The sequence below is a fragment of the Loxodonta africana genome, chromosome 6, assembly GCF_030014295.1.
Source record: "Loxodonta africana isolate mLoxAfr1 chromosome 6, mLoxAfr1.hap2, whole genome shotgun sequence".
Taxonomy (NCBI): domain Eukaryota; kingdom Metazoa; phylum Chordata; class Mammalia; order Proboscidea; family Elephantidae; genus Loxodonta; species Loxodonta africana.
Window position 1 is genome coordinate 128,088,309 of NC_087347.1, and position 18,092 is coordinate 128,106,400.

Sequence of the window (18,092 nt, forward strand, 5' to 3'; positions counted from 1 at the left end):
GACTTCTAAAGCTAGGTCATGAAAGGCAATACTGCCTGCATCTGGGTCTCTTGAAGTCCAGCCACCATGCTTTAAGGAAGTCCAACTAGCCGCATGAAGAGGCCACATGTGTTACAACTCACAGCCCCAGCCGGTTCCCCTCTGATTGCCTATATCAACCACCGGAGACCCAAGGTGGAAATGATCAGACTTGAGTCTTCCCAGTAAGACCCCAGACATGATGGAGCAGAGACAAACCATCCCAATGGCGCCCTCTCTAAATTTCTGACTCACAGAATTGTGAGCATAAAAAAATGTATGTTAAATGCCACAAAGTTTTGGGGTGGCTTTTTATGCAGTGTTTGTAACTGCAACAGTTTCAAAGGTGAGAGAGATGCTTCTCAGATCAGAGCAGTTGGGGCCAAATTTCTAAGGATTTCTACTGAGAGAGACCAGGAGAGGGCCAGAGGGGCCCATTGTGTAGAGCTGGTGGCTGGGGAGGTAGAAGAGAGGGGTAGGCCTTGGGAAGGGAGGGCCGGGGGTTGGAAGGGAAGCAGAAGGCCTGGCCAGGCCCTATCTATACCCTCCAGGACAAGAACAGGGCTAGGGGTCTGAGCCAGGAGACAGCGTGTGTAGGGCACTTCTCTGTCACTTCAGGGATGAAAGGGAAGCTCTGAGTGCAGGTCCAGTAGAAGTGGTGCTGCAGCTCCTACACTGTAAAATGGAGCAGCCCATATCCCAAAGAAGCCACCACGGGAGACCAGAGGAGGGAAGAGAGGCCTGTGCCTCCAGCCTCCTCCTCTGCGGAAGCACCCACACAGCAGCCAGCATCCCATCTCCTAGGAACCAGACTGGGTGGCAGGGAACTATAAAGCAGGCACCAGGGACATTAGGGATAGCACTCTGGGGCAGGCAAACACGAGTCCAAATCCTGGTTGTGTTGTGTCACCCTCTCAGCCACTTACCTGGAAGGAGGATGAACCACCTTACTATGCTGTATGAGTTTAAAGATGTGTTTTATGTTGCTTTGCCCACATGGGAGCTGGCCAAACTCAGGCGTGCCTACTCCCCTCCTGCCTAGGAAGCAGAAGAAATCTGAAGGGAGAAAAGAGCAGCCCAGAAGGTCCTGAGTCAGGTGGAAGAATCTGCCTGGACCTCAGGGTCAGCCCGGCTTCCTCCCCTGCAGAGGGCAGACCACCTGGTTGGGAAGGAGTCTGCTCCAGCTGAGTGGAAAGCTATTGAGAACATCTCCAGAGATAGTAGCTATGTATGTGTGGTCAGGGCAGGGCTTGTGCTCCTGGTTAGCAGCACATTTCCACTCTCAACCCTTAGCAACTCCTCTCAACAGGCTCTCCCACACCCCTACACACCCTCCTCACAAGCCCCCAGGGCCCGGGCATTGAAAAGGTACCTGTTTTCTTTGTAGGGTTAGCAAGTGTGCTCACCTTGGGGTATCCTGCTTTAAGGGCAGTATTGACCACCTAGGGTGTGGGTGGGTATGTGGAATTGAGTTTTATTTGGAGAGCTGAAGGAGGAAAAGAATGGGGAGGGTGTTGTGCACAAGTGTGCATGTGTGTACGTGTGTGCATGTGTGAGCACGTGCATTTCTTTGTAAATTCATGTGTATATACATGCATGTGTGCGTGTGTGGGGCATGTATGTAATGTGCGCATGAGCTGTGTGTGCACACATATATGTGTGCGTGTGTGCATGTGTGTTGGCTGGGCAGGCTGTCTTCTGCGCCTGCGTGTACAGGCAAGGCAGGGCATGTGGCTGCACCCCAAAAGTTAAGTTCCACCGGGAGACTTTATGGGAGTCTGCCACCCCTGCCTGGTGGATCCACTATTCTCAAGAGCCAGGCCTAAGCCATGGGAAAGCAAGGAGTCCTTGGACAGCAGAGCTGGGCCCAGGGCCCAGAAGAAACCGCAGGTTCTCAGCATGAGCAGGGAGCAGCCACAAGAAACCAGGTCATGGGCTCAGAGAAAGCTGAGGGCCGGGTAAGGGGTGGATTAGGTCCAGCTGTCAGGATTGAAGTACACAGCTGCTGGTCCTGGAACATTCTGAGAGTCAGGGGTTGCTGAGTTAGGGGGTCATCCTCAGTGGGACACCATGAGGCAAACTTCAGCTCCAGGTAAAGGAGAAAACAATTGAACTCCCCCAAGCAAGCAAACTTCCTGGCGAAGGTCTGACCCCCTTGGCCTGGACAGATGGTTGTCAGGAGTGGGCAGTCCTTGGTGGTCCAGGTGGGGGCCGATGGTGTCCTCAAAGACAACCCCCAGGGACCTGCTTTTTCTGAGCTTTCAGGTACCATTGACATCTAAAGAGATCTATGTCCCAGGTTCAATCCTACCAATGTGAATGAAGGCTCGAGAGCCCTGGATTTGAATCCCAGCTCTGTCTCCTGCTGTCTACAGTAGAGCAAACCTGGTCTCTTTGGGCCTCAGTTTCTCTGAATGTCAGAACAGGCCATGGAAACCACCTCGAGTGACACTGTGAGAACTAAGTGGAACCACATGAGGGAGGTCCCCAGAACAAAATGGATACTGAGATATATTCCCTGCCATTGAGGGGATTTCTGCCCTGGCTGAGGGGTCTTCTAGGGTATCTGCAGGCTCTGGGGGGTCTCCAGGAACATGGTCTCACATCTCTCTCCAAAGCCTGTAAAGTGGCAAAACAAAACAAGGGGGCCACTCCCTCCACTCAGTGTGGCCCCTGTCTGTGTCCTCTCCCTCATTCACATGCATGACATGTAGAGAGAGACAGAAAGAGACAGAGAGCAAATGATACAGAGAGAAGAGATCGAGAGAGACAGAAAAAGAGAAAGAGAGAGAGTGAGAACAGCAGATCAGGACTGAATGATGGTAGATGAGGCCTGAGACAGCCACAGGACATCCAGTGTGGACAGAGAAGAGGACAGGACATGGCACTGGGCCTTCCAGAGCTTATAGGTCAGAAGACAGAGACAAACCAGTGATGAAAACAGTGACAGCGAAGAAGATGTCCTTGGACGTGGGCTGAGAACTCTGGGGGTACTTCTCTGGACCCCGAGGGAGGAAACTGACTCAGGAGGGGCCAGCTATGCCACATGCATCTGAGAGAGTGCATAACCACTGCACACATGGAGGCCATGCCAAGGCCTTGTCATGGGATACCTGGTGAAAGAAGTTTCAGTGGCAAGGTGGGCTAGGAGCCTGGAAGAGAAGGGTGCAGCAGACTCTGGGGAAGTAGAGTCAGAGACAAACAATGACTTCTAGCGTTTTGCCATAAGGGGCAGACAAAGGGGAAAGTCCTGCAGAGGAATGTAGATTTAGAGGAGGGTTTTATGTTTTTTTTTTTTTTAAAAGATAGAAGAAATGGCCGCCTGTGCATGGAAAATTTGAGCTTTTCAATGTGGCTGGAGCAAAACCTGTTGGGCTGAAAGGGAAAGGCTGGGCAAATATGATGCAGGGTGAAGACGTGGCCAGACCCGTAACTCTGAGTGGTGAGGAAATTTGGCTCAGCCACATAGAGACGGAGCCTTTAGAAGGCTCAAATCATGCAGAGAAACTCAGATTTGTGCTCCAGAAGTCATGCTCTTTAGCTGAACTCCCATCCCGCCTTGGCACACAGACAACCCAGGGCCAGACCCTGACCCCAAAGCCAAACAAGGAGGGGTCTTCCCTGAGGACTTGATTAACACACCCTTAAGAACCAGGGGGGAGGCTGGGCCTCAGGGCTCCAGCATGTCCCAGAATAGTGGCCAGTGTGGCCATACAGGGACCCCTGCCTACGGACTAGCCCTTCTTCCCACCCAAGCTTCTAGGCCCTTTCCCCACGCTGGTCTCATCCCAGGGGTCAGTGCATGTGGAGACAGTCTAGAAGAGAGGCCGAGATAGAAAGGAGGGACCCTCTCAACAGAAATAGCTTAATTTAGAAAACAAGAGCACTACAAATAACTTTAAAAAGAGAGAGCAAGTATTCTAAGGAGATCTAAGAAATGACGCATCCATAAAACAAGCCTCAATTTTAAAAAAGAGAGAGAACAAGAAAACATCCTTGAAAACTAAACACACAGTGCCTAAATAAACAATTTAATGAAAGGATGGGAACATAAAAACAAGAAAATTTCCCAGAATGTAGAAGGAAAAATTATCAAAATCATGACAAGCCACATAGGGAGTTATTATGGATTGAATTGCATCCTCCCAAAAATATGTGTGTTGTAAATCCTGACCCTTATGTTTGTGGATGTAATCATATTTGAGAATAGGGTTTCCTTTTTTATGTTAATGAGGCCATGTCAGCGTAGAGTGTGTTTTAAGCCAATCACCTTTGACATATAAAACAAGAAGATTAGATACAGAGAAGCAGTAGAGATGGGGAGAGATGGATGCTATGCCACATGAAGGTCATCAAGGAATTGAGAAACAGAAGCTGAAAAGACACAAGGACCTTCCCCCAGAGCAGACAGAGAGAGAAAGCCTTCCCCTAGAGCCGGCACCCTGAATTCAGAATTCTAGCCTCCTAAACTTTGAGAAGAGTCCTGGTGGTGTGGTGGTTAAGAGCTCAGCTGCTAACCAAAAGGCCAGCAGTTCAAATCCACCATCTGCTCCTTGGAAACCCTACAGCAGCTCTACTCTGTCCATCTCTATGAGTTGGAATCAAATTGATGACAACAGGTTTGCTTTTGGTTTGGTGAACTGTGAGAAAATAAATATGTTTGTTAGAGCCACCCACTTGTGGTATTTCTGTTACAGCAGCACTAGATAATTAAGGCAGGAGTTAAGCTCTGACAACTGACTGATCAAAGTTCCAAAAACAAAACACACAAATGGAGGGCAGAAAAATCATCTAAAAAGTCAAACAAGGAAATTTCCTGCAGTCAATGGATACAGTTCTATCAGGGAAAAACATGCATCACCCCAAGATCCATGAGGTGTGTGCTCACACAGACACCAGGATCGCCTTCCAGCAAGGTGTGCTCACACTCACACAGACACCTGGGGCGTCGCAAGCTCCAATTCCTCCAGTTTTGCTTCAGTGTAGCTCTGAGTGGGAAAAGCTGTGGTTCTAACCTCCTAGAGCTGTTAAAGCCAGACTAATAATGTACCATGTGTGAGCACGCAGGCCTGAGCTAGAGCTCCATATTTCAACCATGCTGAGAAATGTCCTTCCTCCAAGTCCCTCCAGGTTCCTGCACCTTGTCGGAGCCTCCACACAGCTCTGCAGGTAAGGATATTCTGACAAATGTCCACAACAACCACAGGGAGGAACAAGAAAATGAGAGCACAAAGCTTCAGGCCATCTCTCACCTCCTCCCCTCCCTGCCTGTGTCTCCCCAACTCTGTCTGCTTCTGGGTGTCCTCACTTCCTCCCAGCCCACCCTCCTTCTGTGTGTTTCCACCCTTTTTCCTCCTGCTTAATTTCTTAAAATAGAAGAATTTTGAGAAACAAATTACAGGCTAATGGCAATGTCAATGCCTATGAGCTCAGGAAAATGTAGAATTTAAAGTCTGAGGGAGTGTATTTACAATCTTTTTTTTTTTTCTTCTGGTCCCCATGTCATTAAGAAGCTTTTACACCTGAGGGGTGCAGTTGAGGCACTGATGCTGCCCAGCGAAAAAGAGGAAAAAGAAAGTAGCTCTCCTCCCTCCCTTCCTTTCTGTGGGCTACCACAGCTCCCTACATCCAAGCATTTTGTGGTCAGTCCCTGTGGGAGGATCTGGCACCTTACCCAGTAAACTGTGAGCTTGAGGGAGGAAGAAATTTAAACAGGGGCCACAATCCAGAACATTCTTTGGCACCTAGGCTGACTTTGGACCTCACGTTTTGGGAGTTTTTCCCAAAGCCTGTGACATTCATTCATCAGCTATTTACTGAGCATGGCTCTGTTTCAGACACTGGGTATGGAAAGTCCCTGTCCTCAGCAACTTATATTCTACTAGGGTGAGAGAGAAAAGAAACAAATAACCAAATAAACTTAAATCTGTTGCTCTGAGTGTCAAGAAGAAATATAAAGTGTGATAGGCTGCATAATAACCCCGAAAGATGTCCACATCCTAATCCCTGGAGCCTGTGAATGTGTGACCTTATGTGGCAAAAAGGACTTGGCAGATGTGAATGAAGTAAGAATCTTTAGATGAGGGGATTATTCTGGATCATGGGGGGAGGGCAGCAATGTAATCATAAGGTTCTTTATTAGTAGAAGGCAGGAGTATTGGAGTCAGAGAAGATGTGACAACCGAAGCAGAGGTTCGGGTGATGTGCTTTAAAGATGGAGGAAGGGGTCATGAGCCAAGGAGTGTGGGCAGCCACTAGAAGCTGGAAAAGGAAAGCAAGTGGATTCTCTTCTAGGGCCTCCAGAAGGAATCAGCTCCACAGACACTTTTTAGGCCCAAGAAGCTGATTTCAGATGTCTGGCCTCCAGAACTGTAAATACAAATGTGGTTGCTGTAAGCCACCAAGTTTGAGGTCATTTGCTACAGTAGCCAAAAGAGACCCATGCAGCTCTATGAGATCGGGCTCCCCAGAAGCAGAGCATGGGCCAAGATGTGGACGTCTGTGACTTGTTGAGGGGAGTTTTCAGAAAGAGCTGTGAGGTGGGAGTGTGGGAACTAGGGTCAACTGGGGAAGTGCTCAGCAAGAGGATGTTGTTGCTGTTGTTTGGTGCCCTCGAGTCGGTCCCAACTCATAGCAACCCTACGTACAACAGAACGAAACACTGCCAGGTCCTGTGCCATCCTCACGATCACTGGTATGCTTGAACCCATTATTGCAGCCACTGTGTCAATCCATCTCGCTGAGGGTCTTCCTCTTTTTCAACGACCCTCTACTTTACCAAGCGTGACGTCCTTCTCCAGTGGCTGATCCCTCCTGATAACATGTCCAAAGTATGTGAGACCCTAGTCTCACCATCCTTACTTTTAAGAAGCATTCTGGCTGCACTTCTTTCAAGACAGATTTGTTTGTTCTTCTGGCAGTCTGTGGTATATTCAATATCTTCGCCAACACCCTAATTCAAAGGCATCAATTCTTCTTCAGTCTTTCTCATTCATTGTCCAGCTTTCACATATGAGGCAATTGAAAACATCATGGCTTGGGTCAGGCACACCTTGGTCCTCAAGGTGACATCTTTGGAAGGGGATAGCCTCAGGTGATGTCAGGTAATATCAGCTTTGCCATGAGAGGGGTTGGAGAATGTGCTGGAGCACAGACTGCACCGAGGTGTTGGTCCTCTTGAAGCAAGAAGTCAATTTTTTGTTGTTCTTTTGCAAAGGGGGCAGGCAGTCATTTGCTGTGGGATGCCCTGGGCCAGAGGCCTACCCTTTCAGAAGTGGCAGTTCCTATTCCAGGGCAACTCTACCGAGGCGGAAGCAGCTGTGTTCAGACACTCCATAGCAGCTGGTGGGGGTGCACTGACCCTGTTTAGGGGATCAGGTGGACAACAAGAGCACCTAGTGCCATCACTAATGTTTAGCATGTGCTCACTCTGACCCAGGCCCCATTCTAGCAGCAATAAATGTGCTGACTCACCTAGTCCCAAAGACAACCCTATGCATTAAGGACTGCCTTTGCCCCCATTTCGTATGAAAAAAACTGAAGTACAGAGGGGTCAGGGAACTTGCCCAAGTGCCCACAGCTGGTGGATCAGGGTCCACATCCAATTTGGGCCCTTGATCTCTGTGTCATCCCACCCCTTGGTGGTGGTAGAGAGTCCTGTGGCATTGCATTGTACATACAGCCCAGCTGGGTGGCAGATCCCTCTTCTCTTCAGGAAATAGCAGTACTTATGCTAAAAGAGCAACTCTCTAAAAGTACAGAAGTAAATTGGAGTACTACTCCAAGGTTCAATGAAGGTGACCACTGGGGAGGTGGGAGGGTGCAGGGGTTACAGGTAGTTTTTACTTCTCTGTTGTACCATCCTGAATTGTCCTGGTTTCCTTCACGAATAAAGTAGAGTGCAAGCCAAAGTAGCATCTATGGTTCATTGCCCCACAGCTGCACAGGGCTGGGGGTTGATGAGGGGAGTGAGATGGTGCCTGTGGAGAATCTGCCCAGCACCCTCCCCCTGCCAGGACTGAGGGGCTGCCCTCTCTGTAGGGTCTGGAGTGTATAGGCCTGTGTGCTTGCACAGGTGACCCCTTCTGTGGATGAGCGGGAAAGATTGGGCATGTGGGGAAAGGAAAAAGATGAAGGATCCCAGAGAGGAGCAGAGCCAAGGGCGGAGAGGCCTCACAGCCAGCTGATCTGCCCTGAGATGCTGACACAACCTGTCCTCCCAAGATCCTGCAAATGGGCTCCTTTCTGATTTTTCTTAGTCTGAATTGTCTCGTTTCCTGTTGCTTCCAGTCATGGCCTCACCCACCCGGGATGGGGAGAAGGGCGCTCCCTGTGCAGGAGCGTGTATTGAGCTCCAGACCAGGCACTGGACAAGTCCAGAGTGGCTCCTGTGGTCAGGTGTCCCAGCAACCCCAAGAGCAAGGTGTGAGGACAAGGAGGCTCACAAGGGCAAGACTTGGCCCACAGGATGACCCATGGGTCATTCCCTTCCCCTGCCCTTTGGGAACTCCCTATAGGCCTCAGGGAACCCTCCTAGTCAGTAGCCCTCTAGAAATCCTCATGTCCGGCTTCACTCCCAGGTGGAGATACAGCTTTTCTGAAAAAGGCCAAACTGGCTGCTCAGGGTCCCCGTTTGCCTATTGCCAGCAACACTGCGCCCTAAAATGTGCATGCCATCTACTCTTTCACCTTCTATCTTTTAAATTCACTTTGTCCTGATTGTTTATTATTATTATTCCTTAAACTTCAAGTCCCTATTTTCCATGCTTTTATGGTTTAGCGTGGAAGGAAGAATCACTCTATTATGACATCAGCTCTGGGGTGGGAACTTGGACAAGTCACCTCACTTTCCTGGTCCTCAGTTCCTTCCCTTATGGAATGATGATGAAGGGTGAGCTACACAACTCTCTGAGCACAGAGACAGGCATTAGGTGTGTCCTTCCAAATCACCCAGCAGCAGCACAGTGGCCCAAGCATGCCTTTGGACTTGGAGAGCACCAAAGTCAGACCACTGCTGTGCTCCCATAAGTTACCAGGGAAGCCCTTGCCCCTCTGGCTGGCAAAGCCTCCTTCCCACCATCCTCTACTAGTCAAAGCAATCCCAAGCCAGCCCAGGTTTGGGGGTGGGGGGAGGGAAGTGTGTCAAAGAAGTTTGGTGTCTTTAATCAGCCACCCTCGCCCTGTGTCCTTAGCACCTACCACTGCACTTATCAGGGAGTAGTTGTCAAAGATATACTTTGATGACTTAAGAAGCTTACAAGTGGATGAGTGTTTTGGTCACATCACAGAAGTGGCCCTGGCAATGCCCCATCTCAGGCTGGCCCTGCACAGACAAACAAGAGCATGTCTGGGGCATGCTCCTCTCTAAAGCTCTATCCCCAGAGGCCTGTACAACCATGAAAGCTGCACCCAGAACATCCTCTCTGAGTGCAGCTCCAAGCACAACTACCATTTTATTGCAAGTGTCTCTCAGGGCCAGGGCACCCAGGCTGCTCCTTCCAGGTTCCTAGGGCCCCAGCACTGTCTCACAGCCTTGCAGTTCCTTTGCACTGGACTGTGAGTCTCAGTGAAAGAAGAGCAGCTGGGAGGCTCTAGCACAAGTGGCACAGCTCTCTGCAACTCCTTCTGTTTGCCTGGGAGACCACAGCAGCGGCGGAGGTCTTGCTGGGAAGTGCACCTGATGGGAGGGTCTGAACACCACTGCAAACACAGCTCACCCAGACAAGGGAGGGCTGTGCACACAGCATGCTTGCTCTGTAAATGGTTGTTGCAGAGTGAACACTTCCTGCCCTGGTTAGCGGGTCCTCTGCTTCTCCTTAGCTGTAGCTCCCATACCACTCTTTATCCGTGTGTGTGTGTTCATCCACATGAGCATGCAAGCACACATAGATAGCCACCCATGCTAGGCTAAGTGATGAGCCCCCTACACACTACACATCCCCGCATGTGGGGTGGAGCACCCCGGGCCCCAGGCAGCAGCAGCCCCAGCCCCACAGAAGCAGACAGGGAAAGGGAACTGACATGTGCTGTCAACCTATCAGATACCTCATAAAACTCATCTCAGTTAACCTCACTCAGACCCTAAGACCCAGATACTGTGATGTCTTCTTTGAAGACAAGGAATTTGAGGCACAGAGGGGTTTTGTTAACTGTCAAAGTTACAGGCAGGGACAGACCTACCCACTTTTTATGACATCACACTACCTTCTCAAGATCCTTCTGGGGGCTCCTCTGTCCCCCAGGCAATTCTTGACACTAAACCACTGCCATTCCTTCTGTTTTTAATAAGAATATTGGGGGAGAGGCTGGAATTCACGCACAAAATATTAACAAATGGTTAATCTTTTGGGTGGTGAGACTCTGACTTGAGTTTTGAAAATAAATTTAGACCCTTTAATTAGGTGTCTAACACTAGTTAACCCAATAAGAAAAGAGTCTCATTTTCTGCCTGTTTTCCACTTAGCCAAAACACAGTAGATAACTTCCAAATATCCGAGGTGAGTCTACGTCACATGAAGTACTTATGCAGTGGGGCGGAGTAATTGCAATGCCCTTCCCTCCTTCCCTCTGCCCTTAAAATGCATTCTGTAGGATGTGCTTTATTAAAGTAATAAAATGCACTCAGATTCATCAGCTGGTTGCTCTCAAACTGTCAGAGACCAATTCTCTGATTAACACCATTGCTGTGACCGGCCTAGCACCCATCTGGATGAAGAAACAGGGGCCACTGGCCTCTGGCCTACTGATGGCACAGCTGCAGTCACTGGCTGAGCCCCTCTTTCTAAGTCTTCATTTTTGGGAGTAGACACAGCAGCCATGGGGCACCAGCTCCCTGAGGCAGCTGGCAGAGGAAGTCACTGCCCACCTCTAGCTGCACTCCCAATTCGTGAGGGTTAGGCATCCCTTTGACCAGGCCACAAAGGCAGGGAGGCATGCTTCTTGATCCTTGTCTTGGGGGCCCTGGAGCCTTGTATTTCCTAGTATAGTAGGGTTTCACAAAATTGTCTCCGAACTTCACTTATGCTTAACGGTCTCAACTTGACTCATGCCACTCCTTGACAAGGCCATAACACAGCTGCTTTTCAACAACAAAAACAACATGCAGTAAGAATTGTCATGTAGTAAGACCTGCTTCATACCAGAAATTTACAAACATCACTGTATTTAATGCTCACAATGACCCTCAACCCAGGAGATGACTATACTGTCAGGCAGAGCTGCTCTGCCACTTACTGGCTCCTTGACCTTGGACCTAATTCATTATGCCTCAGTTTCCTAACCTGTGAAATGGATATAACAGTCTATGATGATAGAATTGTTTTGATAATAGATTAGTTCATGTGTAAGGCACTTAGTAAGTGGTCAATATGGTAGAAATGATAATGACGATGGTGATGGTGGTTGTAGTGGTGATGATGGTGGTGGTAACGATGATGATGATGATAGTGGTGGTGATGATGGTAATAATAATGATGGTGGTGGTGATGGTGATGATGGTGATTGTGACAGACAATATTATATCTCAACTTGGCTAGACTATGATTCTCAGTGATTTGGCAGACATTAGACTGATTGCTCTTTCATAATGTAATATAATGTAATTATCTCCACGATGAGATCTGATATAATATAATCACCTCCATGATGAGATCTTCTATAAGCAGCCAATTAGTTGAAAAGAGGGTTTGTTTGGGGGTATGGCCTGCTTCCAGTATATAAACAGATGCTCCAGCAACTTTCACTCTTGCTCTGGATCCTGCATCCAACTCATCATCATCTGACCTCTGGTTCTTGGAACGTAAGCCTATAGAAGTCTTCAGCCTGCTGCCTGAGCTGCAGATCTTGAATTCATCAGCTGCCGCATCCTTGTGAGCCAGCAGCCTACTGTCTGACCTGCCAACTAGGGGTTTGTCAACCTTTGCAACCATGTGAGCCAGGAGAAGCCTCCAGCCTGATGCCTGACCCATGGGTTTGGACTTGCCAGCCTCCACAATTGCATGAGTCATTTCCTTGAATTAAATCTCTCTGATAATGATAATTATGGTGAGGTGATGGTGGTGATGGTGATGATAATGATGATGGTAATGATGATGGCAGTGATTGTGGTGATAGTGAAAACCCTGCTGACCAAACCCACTGATGTCAAGTCGACTCCAGCTCATAGCGACTCTATAGGACAGAGTAGAACGCCCCCTTAGGGTTTCTAAGGCTGTAAATCTTTACAGAAGCAGACTGCCACATCTTTCTCCTGCAGAGTCAGTGGTGGGTTCAAATTGCCAATCTTTTGGTTAGCAGCCAAGTGCTTTAACCACTGTGCCACCAGGGCTCCATGATAATGGTGAAGATGATGATAGATAACGATGGTGCTGATGATTCTAGATCATTTTATATCTATTTCGCACAGTCCAGAGACATGAAAGAATTTTCTCAAGTTCTCAGAGCTGGTAAATGGAAGAAAGTCTGGCTGATTCCAAAGTCAGTGCTCTTTCTAAACATCTTGCTGGCTTTTCCTGATTTTCATTTCAATTCTCAACTCACTTCTCATATCTTACTATTCCTTCTTCAGCTTTACAAGAGTCCTCCCCCATCCGTCACAACCTCATTCACTCTTCCTTTTTCAAGCATCTTTGCGTCTGACCTTCCTTCAGCCCCCAGCCCCTGAATAATGAACTGCTGTCAGGGAAGATCACCGGAGTGTGAAGAGCAGAGCCTCCTCACATCCTGAACATCTGGCCCCACAGCACACTGAGGAGTGAATGAAATACGCAGAGGTCTGAGCAAAACAAATTGGAATTCAGACGTCCTACCTCCCTTTCATTTCAATTTCCTTTTTGAGAAGTTAGTTCTCCAACATCAATTTCTATTTGTAATAAATCTTTAAACACCTCACCTGCCAGGCTGACAGTGTAGGAATGCACCATGCTGGCAGCCCCCAGAGCTTCTGGCCTCCCCACCCAGCCACTCTGGGCCCCACCCAGGAAGGCCCACTAGGAGGGCTAGGCCAGGTCAATTCCAATGTCTTCTACTCACCTAGCTGCTGTAAAGGACACCTCCCTTTGGCTTGTCCTCTGTCTAATCACGGCCCACACCCCTGCCCTCAGCTCCTCCAGAATGGCTCTCCATTCATACTGCCCTTCTCTGTGGCTGAGATTGCTGCCTCAGCCTCCTTGATTTCCCTGCCTCTAGACCCCCAACCCCCAAACCCACATTACTTCACGTCAAATTCAAATCTGGCTGTATAATTTCTGGCTTGAAACTCTCCAGTAGTTACCAATTCTGGAAACCCTCTAGCCTCATCCTATGGAGCAGAGTCAGCACGAGTAAAGGACCAGGAGATCCTCACTCTCGTTTTCCCTCAGACAGCAGGAATTTCCCTGATGAAATGCAGCTTCTGGGTAAGAAGAAAACATGCTTTTGGAAGTTCAGATCCCAAAATCCTCACAGGGCTTCCTGAGAAAGGCACTATGGCTCTGGCCCACCCCAAGGAACATGGCAAGGAAGGCACCACACGGCCCAGGAGGCATGGGGCCCGGAGCCCCAGCTCTGTCTCAGGCTGAAGCATGAGGAGCTCCCTGGCACCAGTTTTTCTCTGTAGGCCCTGCAGATGGGACCAGAATGGCAAGTGGGAAAGACCAGACAGCCTCACAGGGTTCAAGATGAGGACTTTAGCTCCACTCACCCTGATGTCTTTGCCAGTGATGAGCTGGGAAGCTCATGTAGCTCATGTAAGCTCAACTGAATTTGTGAATGGGTACATTTAGGGATACTTTCAAACCAGAGTGTTAGGGCCCAGAGCCTGGGGCTCAGGGGAATGGGAAACCAGAATCCAAAAGGGAAGCCCCACAGGGCAGTGACACTCAGTCCTGCTGCCCCCATCTCCCACCCCATACCCCAGCTTGCAGACCTGTAGGTGACATTACTGTTACTGCAACACTGGGGCTCAAAGGGGTTCGCTGACTTTTCAAGGCCCAGGTCTGGTGCATCCCAGCACCCAAGCTTGAATCAGGAAAGGTGGCAGTCAGGGACCAACAAACTCTGGTCAACTTTGGGTCTCCCAGAACTGGCTGCATGCCAGGCCACTGCATGCAGACCTCCCTGCAGCCTGGACTGCAAAGGGGTTGCAGGCATTGAGCAAGTTTGTAGGATGCCTGTGAGGACCAGGGAGAGGGTACATGCAAAGAGCCCCAGGTTTACTCAGAGGATGCTCAAGGAGGCTTGCTCTTTATCAGTGACCCAGGGCCAGGCCTATTTCTCCATTCAACAGCCAGCACACACTGAGTGGCAGTCATGAAGGGAAGGACTAAGCACTAAGTGTAGAGGTGCTGACAGACTAAATTCCTGTTCACAAGCTCACATTCTGCTGGGGAGACCCAGGAAAGCAAATTAACAAGTAAATATAAGCCAGATCAGTTAATAATAAGTGCAATGGAGAAAAATAAAGCAGGGAAGGGCAATAGAGAGGACAGAGAAAGCTCAGAGTGACGTCTAAGGCTTATAGGGGTAGAAGTCAGCTCTGGGACACAACATTCCTTGTAAAGGGGGCAACCAGGGCAGATGGAGCATCCAGGGAGGGGGCAGCATGGCAGGGACACTAAGGCAGAGAGAGCTTGGCAGCCATGAAGAACAGGGAGGACGCCTGCAGCTGGAGCAGGGTATGGGAGACTAGCGCTTGAGGGAAGATAGTGCAGAGCCTTTAGGACCTTTTCAGGACTTTGGAGACATGATATAACTCCAGTTAAGAGTGAAAGCCACGAGGCCAGGCAGTAGGCTATTGAGGAAAGAGGTGCTAGAGGTTGGGCCTGGGGCCTCATGGGGGAAGTGGTGGGAAAGGAGGTCCAACACTCGATACAGTGTGAAGGTGGAGACAGCAGAGCTGCAGATGTGAGCTACAAGGGAAAGAGGGAGGAAAGAAGGACTACAAGGCTTCTTATCTGAGCAGCTAGAAGGATGGAAATGACATTCTTTTAGAGAAGATTCCCTGACCTACTGCCGTCACGTGTTCCCTTTTGTACTGGTAGGTTCTGAAACATCTGTGGGTCCCATGAGGCCCATAGCAAGGTTATCTGCTGGAGCCTACCCCAGCCTGCCTTGGGGACTTGGCTGAGGCAAATGTTCCCTGGGGCACTCTTTCTGAGCCCTCCTGGCTTCGGGCTCAGTGAACTGGGTTTCCATGCTGGCATTGTGTACAGGGAGAGTGGGCTCACATCTCTGAGCCTCAGTTTCCTTGCCTCCCAAAGCCACAAAAAAAAAAGCATCTGGGAAAGCAGTGATGACGTTACTCAGTGCTGCAGACCCAGAGGCTGGAGTCACAACATTGCAAGGGTAGGGGGGCTGTGACACAGCCACACAGGAGAGGAGGAGGAGCACTCAGCCCCCTTCCTGGGCCTCAGTATTCCAACTTCTAAAGCAGGTGATGGGCTAGGTAAGCACTGAAGGACCTTCAGGTCTGTGGTTCTGGGCCGGGTGTTCCTTTTTCTGCCAACTCCACACATCTCATCTTCCTTTTTTATGTGGGATGCTGCTTGGGAGGGAGGCTGCAAACCAGAGATATCAGGGATGAAGAGGGAGAGAGGCACACTACATGCACAGGCTGGGGATTGCCTGCATGGGATCACTCAAGGACAGCATTGACAGGCGGTGGCCTTGATAAGGCTGAAAGAATGCTAAGTTCATATGTCACTCAGTCTCGGCAATCCCTTATCTCTACTCAAAACGCCACAAGAACATTAATGTTCTACACTTTCCATAATCAGCTTAGCCCTTTTCAGTCACGGTTGAGGCAGCTGAAATGCTCTGGCAATGAGCAACATCCCCAAGGTAAAAGACAAAATGGTCCTGGCTGTGTCTAACAAATCCCAACAAAGCCAACTGTAGTTGAAGAAAATTATAGGCTGAAACCAGCAGCTGCTGTATCCTCCTAGGAGCAATACAAGCTAGGGCACTTTCCTCCTTCCATGGGGATGCAGTGTCCTATCCTCAAGGCTTTCTGTTTACCTTCTTATACAACCATGGCCTGGCTGGGTGCTAAGGGGGGTTAGGACAAGAAAGACCATCTGCATCTCAGAAGGAAAGACAGGAGGGACTCAGGCCCAGGAAAACTACTTCCTACCTATACTCTAGGAGCTCTGGTGGATCAGTGGTTAAGCACTAGGCTGCTAACTAAAGGTCAGAGGTTGAACCCATCATACGCTCCATGGGAAAAAGATGTAGCAGTCTGCTTCCAAGTATTACAGCCTTAGAAACCCTATGGGGCAGTTCTACTCTGTCCTATAGGGTTCCTATAAGTTGGAATCAGCTCAGCAGCTACAGGTACAGGCCTTTCGTTCTGAGTGTCCAAAGGGCACAGGATGAATCATACCCAGCACCTTCCAGGGTAGGAGAGGCATAAATACAGGCAAGTGTAGGCTCATTAACCAACAACTAGTTGCCATCAAGTCGACCACAACTCATGGCAAACTCATGTGTGTGAGTGTAGAACTGCGCTCCATCAGATTTTCAATGACTGATCTTTTGGAAGTAAATTGCCAGGCCTTTCTTCCAAGGTGCCTCTAGGTGGACTTGGACCAACAGCCTTTCAGTTAGCAGCAGAGCATGTTAACCATTTGTACCACCCAGGGACTTTACAGACTCATTAACAGGCATTGCCACCATGTGCCTGTCAGTTTGTCATACTGTGGTGTCTTGTGTGTTGTTGTGATACTGGAAGCTTTGCCACAGCTATCTCAAATGCTAGCAGGGTCACCCTTGGTGGGCAGCTTTCAGCAGAGCTTCCAGACTAAGATAGACCAGGAAAAAGGACCTGGCAGTCTACATCTAAAAAATTGACCAGTGAAAACCTTATAAATAGCAGGAGAACACTGTCTGATACAGTGCCAGAAGATGAGCCCCTCAGGTTGGAAGGCACTCAAAATACGACAGGAGAACAGCTGCCTCCTCAAAGTAAAGTTACCCTTAATGATATGGGTCCCAAGTTTTGGGGACCTTCATTTGCTGATGTGGCACAACTCAAAATAAGAAGAAACAGCTGTAAATAACCATTAATAATCAAAAGGTGGGATGTACTAAGTATTAATCTAGGAAAACTTGGAATCATCAAAAATGAAATAGAATGCATAAACATCAATATCCTAGGCATTAATGAGCTGAAATGGACTGGTATTGGCATTTTGAATCAGGCAATCATATGGTTTTACTATGCCAGTAATGACAAATTGAAGAGGAATAGCGTTGCATTCATTGTCCTAAAGAACATTTCAAGGTCTATCCTGAAGTACAATGCAGTCAGTGACAGGATAATATCCATGCACCTACAAGGAAGACTAGGCAATATGACTATTCAAATTTACACACCAACCACTAAGTCTGAAGATGAAGAAATTGAAGATTTTTACCAATTTCTGCAGTCTGAAATTGATCAAACATGCAATCAAGATGTATTGATAATTACTGGCAATTCGAATTGGAAAGTTGAAAAAAAGATGAAGGGCTGATAGTTGAAAAATATGGCCTTGGTGATAGACAGTATGCTGCAGATCGAATGATAGAATTTTGCAAGATCAACGACTTCTTTACTGCGAATACATTTTTTGGAAAACATATAAGGTGACTATACACATGGGCCTCACCAGATGGAGTACAAGGGAATCAAATTGACTACATCTGTGGAAACATACGATGGAAAAACCCAATATCATCAGTCAGAACAAGGCCAGCTGCCAACTGCAGAACAGGCCATCAATTGCTCTATGCAAGCTGAAGTTGAAGTTGAATAAAACTAGAAAAAGTTCACCACAGCTGAAGTATGACCTTAAGTATATTCCAACTGAATTTAGAGTCCATCTCAAGAATAGATTTGATGCATTGGACACTAATGACCAAAGACCAGAGGAGTTGTGGAATGACATCAAGGACATCATAAATGAAGAAAGCAAGAGGTCATCAAAAGACAGGAAAGAAAAAAAAGACCAAAATGGATGTCAGAAGAGACTCTGAAACTTGCTCTTGAACACAGAGTAGCTAAAGCAAAAGAGTGAAATGATGAACTGAAGGAACTGAACATAAGATTTCAAAGGGTG

At 48.4% G+C, this 18,092-nt stretch overlaps 1 pseudogene; it reads left to right on the forward strand.

Annotated features, from left to right (window-relative positions):
- The first annotated feature begins 1,847 nt into the window (after positions 1–1,847).
- The window catches only part of LOC135231591 (NADH-ubiquinone oxidoreductase chain 5-like), a 76,599-nt pseudogene continuing 60,354 nt past the window's right edge, over positions 1,848–18,092 (forward strand).